We start from the raw sequence: 14,789 nt of genomic DNA on the forward strand, positions 1-14,789 counted from the left end.
TAGAGACAAATAATCATTTCCATCATACCTTTATATAAATAATTTGTTTTCAAATTTGCCATCCTACACATAAGCTTATAATCAATAAAACATAACTCCTCTGATTCCATACGCTTTAATATAGGATAATACTATAATTTTCCTCCACACAGCATAAGCAATAATGACTAACTATTATTTAGCAATCTATCTTCTCTTCAAAATAAATCTTTCCTTTTTTCTAAAAGCACTTTTGAAAGTGTGAGATAACACCACAATAAATACCAATCATCTAAAAATCATTCCATACGAAAAATAGTGTGTCCATTCTGTACTACAAACACATTTGTTAATTGCAATTACCGCAAAAAATTATCAACTTTTCCGAAATTTCTCCATCTTACAAAACACTTGGAGAAAATGTTTGATAATATCTTGCATTAAACTGTCAAGGAAGAAGCTACCAAATCTAAAACAAAATTGACATTTATTTCTCTCATACCACAATACAAGACATGATTCCCAAAAAAACATTGAAAATTAGAATGTAATTAGAGATGGATTGAAGCATTAATACCAATATAAAGAATCAGAAATGTGTTCATAGCTTTCTCTACTTCTTTGTTACATAAATATTCTGAAATCAAACTCAGTTATATAATATGGATCCATTAAAAACATGCTGGTGACACCAATTCTTTTGAGTTGTAAATTCTCAAATCTTGAAATAAATCACCACCATCTCACCCATGCCTGATGACTGAAGTAAATTTGCAAAGAAACTTGTTTTTAATGTCTGGAATCTCTGGATATATGTTGAAAGGGTTATCTTATTTTGTCAATGTAGTTTATAGACTTCCTGGAAATGATAATCTGTGAGATACTACATTTGTATTTCACTGGGGTCTAAAGGTATGATAATCTGCAAATATGTAAACCCTCTTACAGCTGATACAGTGAATATTCAGCCAAGATCTGAGGACAAATATACTACTATTAATTCATTTATTTTTGTGAATGTATACCTTTTTGTGGATTTGCCAAAGTCTGCATACGAGCCTAACAGAATTTGTTCTTTGTTTTGTGGTTCGCCTACACCGCCAAAAGTTTGTACCCCACTAAATAAGGAAATAAGACAGCATCCTTAAACAACAAAAATAAGCCAAAACTATTCCAGACATAAAGAGGTCATTAAACAAGTCCAAACACTCCTAAATAAGACCACAATAGGGAGAATAAAGCCAAAACGTTGTACAACTTTAAGGGACCAGATACAGGGCTACAGTAGTTTAACTGTATACCTGCCTCATTAGAAGTCTTAGTCATCAGTTTATCATATCTTGTCTGATTTCTATCATTAACTACACTGATCAGGTTGTAAACTGATCAGACATTAGTATGGAAAAACAATCATATCACCTCAAAAATGACAAACTTTCCCAGCATCAGCCATAGTTATCTCCGTTACAGTCATGTGACTGTGAATAATGATTTGTTACCCTCTAACAAGACATCAAACATTTGGTTAAAACACTAATATGATTCTGATGTAAATATAACAAGGTTTGTTTATGATATCTTGTTTAATCCTCGTCAGTAATAAGCTTGAATCTGCTCTGTTCAATTATGAAATGGGTTTCATTTTAGAAATTAAAAGAGAGTCATTCACATTATTAAGAGAGGTTCAACCAAATCCCTCAGCATGATGTTCCCAAATATCATATAAGGGCAAAAAATGTTAACTGCATAGATAGTTGACAGCTCAATGAATGATTCTGACTTTCTGATGAAGAACAGCTAAAAAAGAGCTTCACATTCCTTTGCTTTGGGTTTTGTTGTATGCACATAGGGATTTTATGATCAAAATTAATATACCTGTAACCATATATTCATTTTTTTCCAATTCAAATTTTCAGTTGAACAAACTGTTTACATCATGTCTCAATAACATATCTTAAAATTTTCTCTCAAGGGGAAATTGATAATATTTCAGACAATCAATTTATTATATTCAAAAAGAATTATCAGGGAAATTACTAGTCAAACTGGTACCATTCTCTGACAAAACACGACAAAACCCACAGAGGATCTCAAGTGGATCATGTAAAGCTATATCCTATCAATTAATAAACAAATTTCTAGACATGCATTCCGTACAAATCAATTTATATTGTGGAACCAAAAAAAGAATTATTTATTAATTGTCCAGACAAGTATAATTTAAAACACATGACAGATTTTTTTTCTTTTGGCTTAGGGTCACCTGCAAAATGTTTCATTAAATGCAATATAATACCATTCTAGCTATGTGGAAAACTGAAGAAATATATGGCTTCTTTATTCCATAAATTGCACTTTTTATTTCCAAAACATAGTCTTAAGTTTATTTCATTCATTATTAAAATTTCTTATTGAATTCATACACAGTACCATGCTTTTCTGGAAAATTGAATTTTTATGAAATAACTATGACAATTTTGCTTTAAAGGTTTATCTAAAGGTTTAGATTAATAAAAGTGTTAACCTAAACATTCAACTGGAATGGCTTTCTGATGTTGTTGATATTAGTTGTTTGTAATAAGCAGACTTATAACGCTAGCATAAAATGCAATTTTACAGTTAAAAGGGGTGGGCGTGAGCATGCTACTATATTATGGGTAACATCTTTATATAACATGAAAGTTTGATGTGATGTCAACCAGTGGGATGTGAACGACTATGTAATACGTTAATTGTCGCTGCAGAGGCCAGATCCTGTGCATGAGATTTTTACATGGAAATATGTATGACTGTTGTCATGTTTAATTAGATCTCAGAACCGCCTATGACTTAACAGCTCTTTTTCCTACTGCTATATTTGATATCAAATGTATTTATAATTACCCCCTAACCCCGACCATTAAGATTTGGTTACATAATGAGACAGGAAGAATCTACCCCTATAGCAGGAACATGCCAGGATAGTCGTTTCACTGTCTAGCACTCAGTTTCTATGTCTGCGACTTAATTCTATAAAAGAATAGTCCCTTGTTTTATTGCACTTTACACTTTCTCCTAACTACATGTGTTTATGGTGCCCTTCATCTTAATGTTGCTTTTATGTAATATACAAAGAAATGAAAAAGCATTCCTACGGTGTTATCATGGATGTTACTGAGATTCCAATTTCATATACTTCATCAAATTACATAATTATTGCGACCCCATCCTTGCTAAATCTTAATTTTATATAATGGAGTCAGGAACAATATGATTTCACATGATACCAAATCCTCGCCATAAAAAAATTACCAATGTAGAATTAATATAAAATCTGGTTCAGTGGTACAACTCTGGATACTTCTTAATTTAGCTACATGATAAATTACTGAACTCTTGAAGAAGTCGATCTGTGTTAATTTATCAATCGGGCAAAAATTACTTTATCAGATCTTGGATTCAGTGATATAACCAGAAAGGTCAGAAAACGTTATGAAGAACAATGTCATAATGGAAAAGTTAGCAAATTTGAAAACAAGTATCACAGTTGCACAAGTCCCAGAGGGAATAATACTTTCATGCTTCATTCCATTTCTTTTTTAAACAAAGAAAAAAAATGAAGTATGCAAATGAGGATACTAACCATTTATTTTTCATTAATCAACAATCTGAAAACATGTCACAAACAGTTACCATATGATACAGTCATTTAAAGTAACATAAAATAGACAGCAAATCACTTTTTATTCTAAAGTTGTCATCTAACGTTTTTTGTCATTCAGTTTTTTATTTTCTTTGTTTGCTCTCCAACTGTGTCGAGGTACTATAAAGATGATACCTTAAGGATACAATTTAAATAACAGTTAAGTTTCTAATGATTTACTGGTTAAAATTTAAGTCCCCACAATTAATTTGAAGAATTACAATTATGTTTAAAGGGAAACATTATATCTGCAATATACTTGCTAAAAGAAAACTTATGGTTATCAAGGAATGGATAATTTTAAACTTGTTTGGATTATATGTAGATGTGGTATGATTGCCAATCATACAACTATCCAATAAAGTCCAAATGACATGAACTTAAGCAACTATAGTTTATAGTACAGCCTTCAACAATGAACAAAACACATAAATTTGTTTCAGGCCAAAAGTCTATACTTTGTAATCAATATCTGGGTTTTGTACTTGAATAAATTTAGTGTTTCATTTATTCAGTGTTTAATTGACATGTCATACAAACATGAAAATTCTCAGGACCATTTTAAGAGCTTATGTACTCTACAGTGTAATATACTGGCTCATTGTTAAAGGTCATTTGGTGATATGCACATGTTCATTTCTGGATTTCATGTTTTTTTAGGATTGCTGCTTCTTTGATGTCAATGCCAATTCTCTTTTTCACTTACACAACAAATATTCCTTTTTTTGACAGATTCGATTCACATTTTAAGTAACAGTCACTTAAACGTTTTTACTTTAAAGTACAGAGTCACTTAATTTACAAAGATCTGAAATAAATGGCAGTTTGTTTTCATTGCCATCAAAAACTTGACAGCTTTAGAATCGTAGATATTATGTAATGCTCAAATGTAGGTTTTTCCTTGATGATACTTTAGCAGATTTAATTGTATCATAAGTCAATTGCATCACTAGTAAAACTCTGTCATCATTATATAAACAGTGTATTCTATTGATTCTCTGTCCAATACTATTGCTTCAACGATATGTCTTTAACAGACACTACAATCTTCTAAAATTGAAAGCTATCTCAAGAATTTTCTGATTTTTATTGGTCCACAGATTAATGGTTGGGTCCATTCTGATCAAGCCACAAAAAAATATAGTTACGATTTACCCTAACACATTTTCATGAAAAAAATGTACCTTAACCTTCATAGCCTACCTACCCTATTCTTTTCTGCTAGGAGGCCAGATTTAAACAAACAACTGTATATTTTTTTTTGCCTCGTCGTTGATTTGAGACACAAATATGGTCCTATTTTTAATTTTTGAAGAGTTTGTTGGTCAGTATAATGTCCTAAACTGGTTTTATGAATCATTGACGTTTCCTCCACATCTCCTTATATTCATACTGATTCATAATAGTATCCCAAATCTCCTGACCAGATAATTTATTGACTTATTGTTTGGGTTATCATTTTTAATTTGTACTTGTTTAAAGCAACATCAACTTCTTATCATAAAAAAATTTACATGCTTTCAAAATACTTCACTCAGTTACAAAATATGGGTGTCTGGTTAATGACAGTAAGTACAGTGATGCCTGGGATATTCTCATCAGATAAAATATATCAATGCCAAGAGTTAAAGAGCCAGTACATGCACAAATTTAAACTGTCTGATTATGTTACTAAGTATTATGTAAGATTTTTTTCCTAAGTAGAAAAAATAAATCATTTACTTCAAGGAGAGCACAGTAAGTCATTATTTATTTTTATTTCCTATAAAAAAAAACACCCCTGTAATTATACCAACATTGCAAAGGTATTCACAAAGGTCAAAGCCCGAGATAGATAAAGTCAGGGTGGCCAACAATACCCATCATACCAATGTAATGGTGAAATCAATTACCCATAATTCTGTTGTACTTCCAGGTGTGATGAACAGATGGTCAGGTGCTAGAGACACCAAGGCATGTCAAATCATAATAAACACATAGAAATCCTGTAAAACTATCTATTTTATGTTACACTTTTATCACAACAAGATGTTTATAAAGTGTTGATAAAGATCTCATGTGTCCATTTTGTACTTTGCAACCTCTTTTGATTTATCACAAGGGCAGTCTATAATGTCTGATATCTATAAAGATCTATCATAGTGACCCAAAACCATGCTTAGAAATCAATAGATATAACAAATTGAGCAGTATATCATATTTTAGTATATGATATGTTTTGACTTGGTGATCACAATTTATACTATGAAATTTTAAATGGTGGACTATAAATTATAGATTTTAGATGAGTCTGACCTGTGCAATTTTTTTTCGTTTGTTTAAATTTGAATGGTACCAAAGAGAGTTAGTCATTACAAATGTGTTCAAATTCCTAGAAAATTATTGGAATTTAAATATTAGATAATCTAAAATGAAGATCTTGGTCACTCAGAGCAAAAAACACGGGTCTTTAATATACACAGGAAGAACAGCATTTTTAACTTCATTTGGCGACATTGAACTTCATAAACAGTGCATGAAAGTACTTGTCTCTTCAGATTCTGAGGGAGCAAATAAAATTTTCATTGCTGAACCTCACTGGTAAATGTTATTCTGCTGATATACAAAAGCTCTATAAGTCGCTAAAGTGTCATCAGCTTACAACTGCTGTCTTCTGCATTTGAGAAATTAACTTTAATGTTAAATTAACATGGTTTTTTAATGATTTCAATGAACACAATTTCCTCGCTTTAAATAATTTACATTTAGTTTAAAGAGTATTTATTAATGAAAAATTATAACAATGAAGCAGTACAATGTTACATGAAATTCAAATATGGGATTCGGAAACAAGTTTGGAAAAACTTTTATCAATCTGTCTCCCGAAATAATTTACACTTGATATGAAATATTTATCAGGCAAAAAGTGCCTGGAAGATACATAAGAATTAACTTGTTACATAAACATGTAATACGAATAGAGAAAAATATGCAGTAAACATATAATATTAGTCCATCTTTGAAGTCTTAATAGATATATCTGTATCATGGTTTTCCATTAGATTCACTTAGCCGAGTAAATGGAAATTCCCAGGTTTATGATAAAGATACATTTTGGTGGAAAATAGTTACTGTTTTTTTAATCCTAATCTATAGAAAGCTTTATAATAGAATTAGTTTATGTTTCATAAGCAATAAACACAGTACAAATGACTCTTATAAATCTGACTGAGGAATGGTGTCATCTCAGGAGAATCTTAATTCCCTATATGTTTCAGTTTTCTTCAATGATTTCTTTGATTATCTTTCTCTTAATTTGAACGAAGTAGATAAATCAATGTATATTAACATATGTCAATCAAGACGTTGGTTGAGGATATACTGTTTCCTATCCGGACTGATCCTAGATAATCCGTGCATCTCAACACACGAATAATATCGTCTTCATTTACATACCAGACTACAGAACATATTCAAACATCTTCATTAAAACCATCTTACTTAGTTATTAGTACATTTCTTATTAATATATAGAGGAGAAATTTAAGTCATGTGATGTCAAAGGGAAATCATTCATATAAAATCCTATTCATTTATATCAAATATACTAAATTATTGGGTAAATTTGTTTGTTTAGATTAGTGAACACTATCCTTTCTAACCTGAGAATATCAATGTTTGTTGAAAGTGGCATTAAAGTAAATTCATCAATCAGTCGATCATTAAAATGAACCAATGAATCGACTTTCAGATCAGGATTCTAGGTATCAAAATCTACCGAGTATAAGGTTTGTTATTGTACACAAATCTTAGTTAAATCTGATCTAGTTTATAATATAAACTGTTCTATCACTCCCGAGACAATCATTTTTTCAATTACCGGAGTTCTCCACTAAAAACACCATTGTCATTATTCTTCCTAGTCGAGACAATTTTTTTTTCCTTTAAATTTTAAAATGTCAGAGAACTAGTATATTATAACTTGGCGACAAATAAATAATATTCATTATTACTAAATACAACAGAACGAAGCCCGATAAAGAAAATGTAGGATGAGCTGGCAACAGTTTCTAAGGTTTCTGAACTGAATTGCTATTTTTTTTTTAATATTTTAAAATTGAAGCAGTCTGTATCAAGATAATTACTTCTCATGACATGATTACCGAAATAAACATAGAGTCTCATCTATAGTCAAGGTCTAACAAACTGAAAATTCTAACATATACTGTAAATTCAGAAATTATTGCAAGGTTTTTATTAATGCGAATAATGTGACTGGGGTGACTATCGCAATAATAAGAACTTGCATTCTGATGTCTGTTACATATATCTGTATGCAGATTTTCATGATATTGCAATAATTAATCTCGCATTTTTGTCCATTCTTGAAAAATAGCAATAATAAATGCAAGCAATAATTTCTGAATTTACAGTATGCATTTAGTTATAAGCTTTAGTTTGTTTGGGTTTTTTTATTTAGGGGGGTCTATTAGTGACTTTTTCATATTAATGCGGGACAACCTCAACCAAAACTTCTGCCATCCATGATAATGTTAAATATTCGCCCTGTAAATCTGGTATCTTATAACTCTATTTATGACATCCATATTTGTATGCCAGTTCAATTTGGTTGAAAATAAATTCTTTGAAATGAGTGGAAATTACTGTTAAAGATTCAAATTTTGATAGTTTTATGAACTGTGCTCTTTGACTTAAATTCACTATAAACATATCATCATAAGAAGTTTGACGAAGCATTATACAATATTTTATTCAATCATCAATTGTCATGGCTAATGATCTCAATATTGCATGATAAAATCACTGCCGATGCCTTAATCGGTAAAATTTCTACCGATTCTTCAAGTTCTATGACTTAATGTAAATGATCATACAAACAACTCAAAGTACACTCTCTATCATTTTGTAAATATGTGTTCTGTTCTAAGACTAATGACCAAACTGAATAATGCATGAGTTGCAGTGATAGCCTAACATCAACCCTTCACAGAACGTCAGTGAAATATGCAATTGATTCCTATTCCCCATTAGGAACCTGTTAATTTAAACATCTGAATGACCAATATCTAAATCACTGAAATGTTTGTAATTACTTGTTGCCAAAAACAGACATTAACTGAAACATAACATTGTTAATATACCAATAAGGATCATAGTACTGGTATCATGTTCACCAATAATCGTTTAGGTACCAGTATCATACAGTGCAAGTGATTGCTATGTAGAAATTGGAAGCTGTCGGATTTTTCATTAAATTTTCTAATTTCCAGGTCAATAACGTAGTTAATGAAGGGTAACTGTTAGATAATGATTGCTTATTGGATGCAAGTTTGCCTTTACACGTAAATTCACATATATACTTATTTAATAGGAAGAAACATTAATCGGTATGCCTGCATGAGTTTTAGACAATGCTATCCCAGCCAACATTAAAATATGATTCATAGGAGATCATGCAAGCTTAGTTTATGTAACTCATGATGAGTAAAATTAAAACTTCAATTATACAAATTATAAACAACAGAATGAACTTACACAAACTCATTATTGAGTAGGCGTTAAGTTAAATGTGAATGTCACAGGCTGTAACAAAAGGGAAGTTGTTCATTACATCAACAAATTCAGGACAAATACAATGTACTTTGAAGAAAATGTGAGATTAGATTTAAAGTCCATAACAATTACCAGGACCAAAAACTTCTAAAGTCTGTAACAATTACCAGAACCAAAAACATCAAAAATAGGCCAAACAACTTGTTTTACATACAGTATTATGATGAAGGACAGGAGTCATTTTATTTCCGTATTTTCATGTAGTATTTATTCCTTTTTAAATAACTCTGTTTTTTGGGTTTTTTTTGGGGGGGAGGGGGGTCTGTTTATGCTGTTGGCATGCTGTCTTATTTATACCCCAAATCTCCATTCATTATAATCATCCTGAATATGCATGAAATACTTGCAACTGGACTCAATTCCTTCATTCATATTGCAAGTTGTCTAATAATACTTTAGAAATGAAAGACATCTTCAGCATACCTGATGAAGTTATATTGTGCACAATGAAAAGTTTCAAACTCATGAATCCATTTGGTTTACGTAATTGTTTTGTTATAAATTAGCCCGTTAGTTTTCACTGTTGAATTGATTCATATTTTTCATGTCGGGGCCTGTTATAGCCAACTATAAGGTATCGGTTTTTCTCATTGTGGAAGGCCGTAATGTTGCCTATAATTGCTTACATCCACTTCATTTGAACTTTGGTGAATAGTTGTCTCATTGACAAGCATACCTCATGCATCTGCTTATTTTTACATAGGTATTAATCACAGATTAATATGATAGAATTGTAAAATAAATGTCATTAAAAATATAACATTGCAGTTCCAAATGAAGTCAAGAACCAGATTGAAAATATTGAATCTTATCCTAAAAAAAGTATTACTATTGAAATTTGTCTTCCTGCAAAGATGTTTATAAACATTATTTAATTAAATTGCTTTTGTAATATATTTTGTTCATTGATTAATTTAAATTCTTAAACAATTAAATAATCACTGTTCAATTTTTTCTAAATTTCAGCCTATAAATTGAAATGCACATTTGTAAATCAATGTTAAAATGTTCTGTTAAGACTGTAGACATGTGAAAGTTGTTTGTCCATTTGATACAGTTGACATCCGTTTGACATGTGGCCAGGAAGATATAGTCTGGTTTTAGTGTACATGTAATTCTTCATTGGACCGTGAGATGATAAAAGGCAAAAGACATAAAATTTGTACCTTTTATACATTTGATAAAAGCAGGGACACGGTAAATATTAACAGGCCATATAGGGAGAATCAGGAGATCATATCAGTGGCCATCCAGCCGTACCTTTATAGACATACAATCCCGTTATGTATTGATGTGGACACAGAGAGTCATTAAATCAAAATTAATCAGATGTGATCTTTATGTCCAATTTTTAATATGCTGTAAATATGTCACAAATCATGATGGCTTTCTTCCTGGATGGCTTAAGGGAAGAAGCTGTCTGGAGCCAAAGACTTATTTCCCAAGATGCTCGTAAAATATAACAATACATAAACTGGAACATATTTACATAATGGTTTGGATTAAAACATTCATGAGAGTTACATATAATAATGAGTCTAGATTGATGAGATGTTTGTAACAGTCTGTTAGCTACTTTTAACATCTCAGTAACTACTCACTAGATAGTATACTTACTACAGAGTTATTGATAACTATGGGTTGGACTGGTAACAAACTTTTAACTCTTAAGGTCACCTGAAAATGAGGTCTTTATGCCTTATTCATACTTGGATTTTACTGCCAACTTGTCCATAGTTTTGATCACTAAATTTACACTTTCACTTTGTATTTTGTCAATTAAGATATGAAAAAAATCAAAAATTTATGGAAAAAATCAATTAATTAAAACAACTCCACTTCAAAATAAATCAAAAGTTTTCTCTTTTTACTTTCTTTGTGGCAATAACAACAACATAAGAAATCATTGCTGAACACTTTGTATTTTCATCTGAGTTTCATTATTAAGATGTAATTGTGAGAATTGCTCTTTTTATTTGATGCTTTATTGTAGGTATGTGCAATGATTCTACTTAGAGATGTGTTTGTATGTTAAGTACCTGTGATTAAATTATATACTTACACACTTTAGTTATATAAAATGACTTTCTCAGAGTACAGTCACTTTCATGAAAAAATGTTTATCCTTTCCATAGGTTTGCATGGATTATTCATTTTTTTTAAACTCAAAGTGATGTCTCTCAGTGTTGAAGAAATAAATCATTAAGCTGTGGGATTAAATGAACAAGTCTCACATAATCAAACACTTCAGAAAAGGCATTAAAAACAAGAAAATCACCCCTCCCCTACAATCAACCAAAACTAAGTTTAAAATGTTTTTTTTAAACCGTTTTCCAAGTTGATTCAACAATGCTTGATTTTAAGCCATTAACGTGTCTATAGATATGCTTTCTGCTATATTGTGGTTTACAATTAGTAATGACATATGTAGATAACCTGTTGATATTTGTAGAAAACTGTAACACATGATAACTTGCCAATAAGAGTCCTCACAAACATAATAGTACTATCAGAGGAAAAACTTGGTGCTCTTACATTGCCTCTGAAATAAATATGTCAACTCGGCCATCAAGAGTACTGTAAATTCAGATATTATTGCGTGCATTTATTATTGCGATTTTGTCATTTTAGACTAAAATGCGATTTTAATTTTTTGCGATATTGAGAAAAATCCTGTTTAATTCATATAAAAGATTTCAAAATGCGAGTTTAAATTATTGCGATTATAACCCTGTCGCATTTTTCGCAATAATAAAAACATCGCAATAATTTCTGAATTTACAGTAAATCCACTGCTGTGGACTCAGAAAGAAATATGTTGACTGGGCCATTAGAGTAATTCTACTGCTGTGGACTCAGAAAGAAACATGTAGACTGGACCATCAGAGTAATTCTACTGTTGTGGACTCAGAAATAAACATGTCGACTCCACCATCAGAGTAATTCTACTGATGTGGACTCAGAAAGAAACATGTCGACTGGCCCATCAGAGTTATTCTACTGCTGTGGACTCAGAAAATAACATGTCGACTGGGCCATCAGAGTAATTCTACTGCTGTGGACTCAGAAAGAAACATGTCGACTGGGCCATCAGAGTAATTCTACTGCAGTGGACTCAGAAATAAATATGTCAACTCGGCCATCAGAGTAATTCTACTGCTGTGGACTCAGAAATAAACATGTCAACTCGGCCATCAAGAGTAAATCCACTGCTGTGGACTCAGAAAGAAACATGTCGACTGGGTCATCAGAGTAATTCTGCTGCTGTGGACTCAGAAATAAACATGTCGACTGGGCCATCAGAGTAGTTCTGCTGCTGTGGACTCAGAAATAAACATGTTGACTGGGTCATCAGAGTAATTCTGCTGCTGTGGACTCAGAAATAAACATGTCAACTCGGCTATCAAGAGTAAATCCACTGCTGTGGACTCAGAAAGAAACATGTCGACTGGGTCATCAGAGTAATTCTGCTGCTGTGGACTCAGAAATAAACATGTCGACTGGGCCATCAGAGTAATTCTGCTGCTGTGGACTCAGAAATAAACATGTTGACTGGGTCATCAGAGTAATTCTGCTGCTGTGGACTCAGAAAGAAACATGTCGACTGGGTCATCAGAGTAATTCTGCTGCTGTGGACTCAGAAATAAACATGTTGACTGGGCCATCAGAGTAATTCTGCTGCTGTGGACTCAGAAATAAACATGTCAACTCGGCCATCAAGAGTAAATCCACTGCTGTGGACTCAGAAAGAAACATGTCGACTGGGCCATCAGAGTAATTCTGCTGCTGTGGACTCAGAAATAAACATGTTGACTCCACCATCAGAAATATTGTGCTGCTGTTGATTGAGATAGAAACATGATATCCTTACAAACAATGATTTGTCCTTACTCTAAAGAAACGTGATAACTCAGCTCACAGATTAATATTTGTTCATCTTTACTCAACAGTTGAACAACGAGTCATGATATTTACAACAACACTTGATCTATTTACCGACTCGTCATTGGGACATAAATCTATTCTTAAGTTAAATAGTTTCGGATGCTAAACAAACAGAGAATTTTAGAAAACAAACACTGCTTCCTTCCTTACTCTATGCCATTACGTAAATTTATAGTTTATATGATCGATACCAATTATAAATATGCAGTTACAATAAACTATTACATTGTGATCAGAGATAGTTTGACTTAATCCTAGTAAAGGTAATTTCCACACCTCATAAGTTTTATTATTTACACAAACATGACTTCTAAATTTGACCAATTATTTTAGAACAAAGTATAATTTTCTAGAATTAGGAAACTGAGGTGATAATTAAGCTTATTTATTTACTATAATATCATTATGGCAGTCAATATTTTCACATAAATAATGAAGCATTAAAATAAATAATTAAAACGAATTACCATGCTAATGTTGGGCAATGATGTGGCATTGAACACAAACAGTAACAAATTAAATGTGATGTCGTGTTAAATAGCTATCAACCAATTACAGTGTAGAAAAGTAAATCAAGCTCAATGTTTGGACTTAAAAATTAGAGCAGAGCCTCAGCAGAAGCTCAAAACTTCCAAATTTTTAGCATGAATTAGGTTGTAGAGGACAAAGATAGACCAGTAATTACATGTATTATCATATTATTTTGATACCATTGTCAAGATCATTTAGTGTTTATAAAGCAAGCATAGGTCAATACTTGGTTGTGTTTGGGTTTTTTTAACACAGCCTTTTTAAATTCTTTCCAGGTCTGGAATAAGCAGGTCAAATTGAGACAAAAATTACAAGTAATGATTTACATATAGTATATCTTTCATCATCATTTTTGCCTCAATTTTTCCTCTAAAAATGGAGGGGGGGGGGAATTTTGGGCATAAAACAGGTCAAAAATTGGTAGGATTGCTTCCTCACTAATCTCGTGCTTGATTTTTTGTGAATTTTTTACTCACCTTCAATAAATTGGTATCACTGATGCTTCATATATTCAATATTATCCTTTATTTACTGTATACACAAGACATTGAAAAAATTAATAATAAAATGCTTATATTTTGAAATTTTATCTGGGATAAATTCTAATGCAGACTCCGTAAATTGCTGTTTTACAATGTATACTTTATAAAGTGGAATGGAAAATATAAGTTAGACAAACAAGTATAACGTGACACTATCATATCGTTAGTCACACACAACCGTTTCCGCAAACAGAGACAATCTAGATGTTAAAAGTTTGTAAACATCAATTTAAGGACAGTATCAGTTTCATCAATGGTAGATATAAATCATTATTCGTAATTATCAAACATGCATCACATGACTTAACAGTCACATCAGCAACTTTGTTATTACTATTGTGACAATTATTATGGTATATTATACTGTTTTAACCTGGGAAGGACCAAAGTAACGTAATTTATTTGCACGAGTAATAGCATACATACACAAGGGCAATGATATAAAATGTTCTTCTATGTTTTTATTGTTTTATAGTACATTTGTTTGATCTGAAATA

The 14,789-nt window shown here is 31.5% G+C and overlaps 2 protein-coding genes across 3 annotated transcripts in view; one reads left to right on the forward strand and one right to left on the reverse strand.

Annotated features, from left to right (window-relative positions):
- LOC127704886 (cysteine--tRNA ligase, cytoplasmic-like) overlaps nucleotides 1-14,789 on the reverse strand; it is a 223,621-nt gene that overhangs the window by 159,953 nt on the left and 48,879 nt on the right. The window lies entirely within an intron of this gene.
- LOC127704892 (uncharacterized) overlaps nucleotides 1-14,789 on the forward strand; it is a 94,054-nt gene that overhangs the window by 39,835 nt on the left and 39,430 nt on the right. The gene's annotated exons all lie outside the window — the stretch shown is intronic.

This window comes from Mytilus californianus, unplaced genomic scaffold (genome assembly GCF_021869535.1).
Source record: "Mytilus californianus isolate M0D057914Y unplaced genomic scaffold, xbMytCali1.0.p SCAF_6, whole genome shotgun sequence".
Classification (NCBI taxonomy): Eukaryota; Metazoa; Mollusca; class Bivalvia; order Mytilida; family Mytilidae; genus Mytilus; species Mytilus californianus.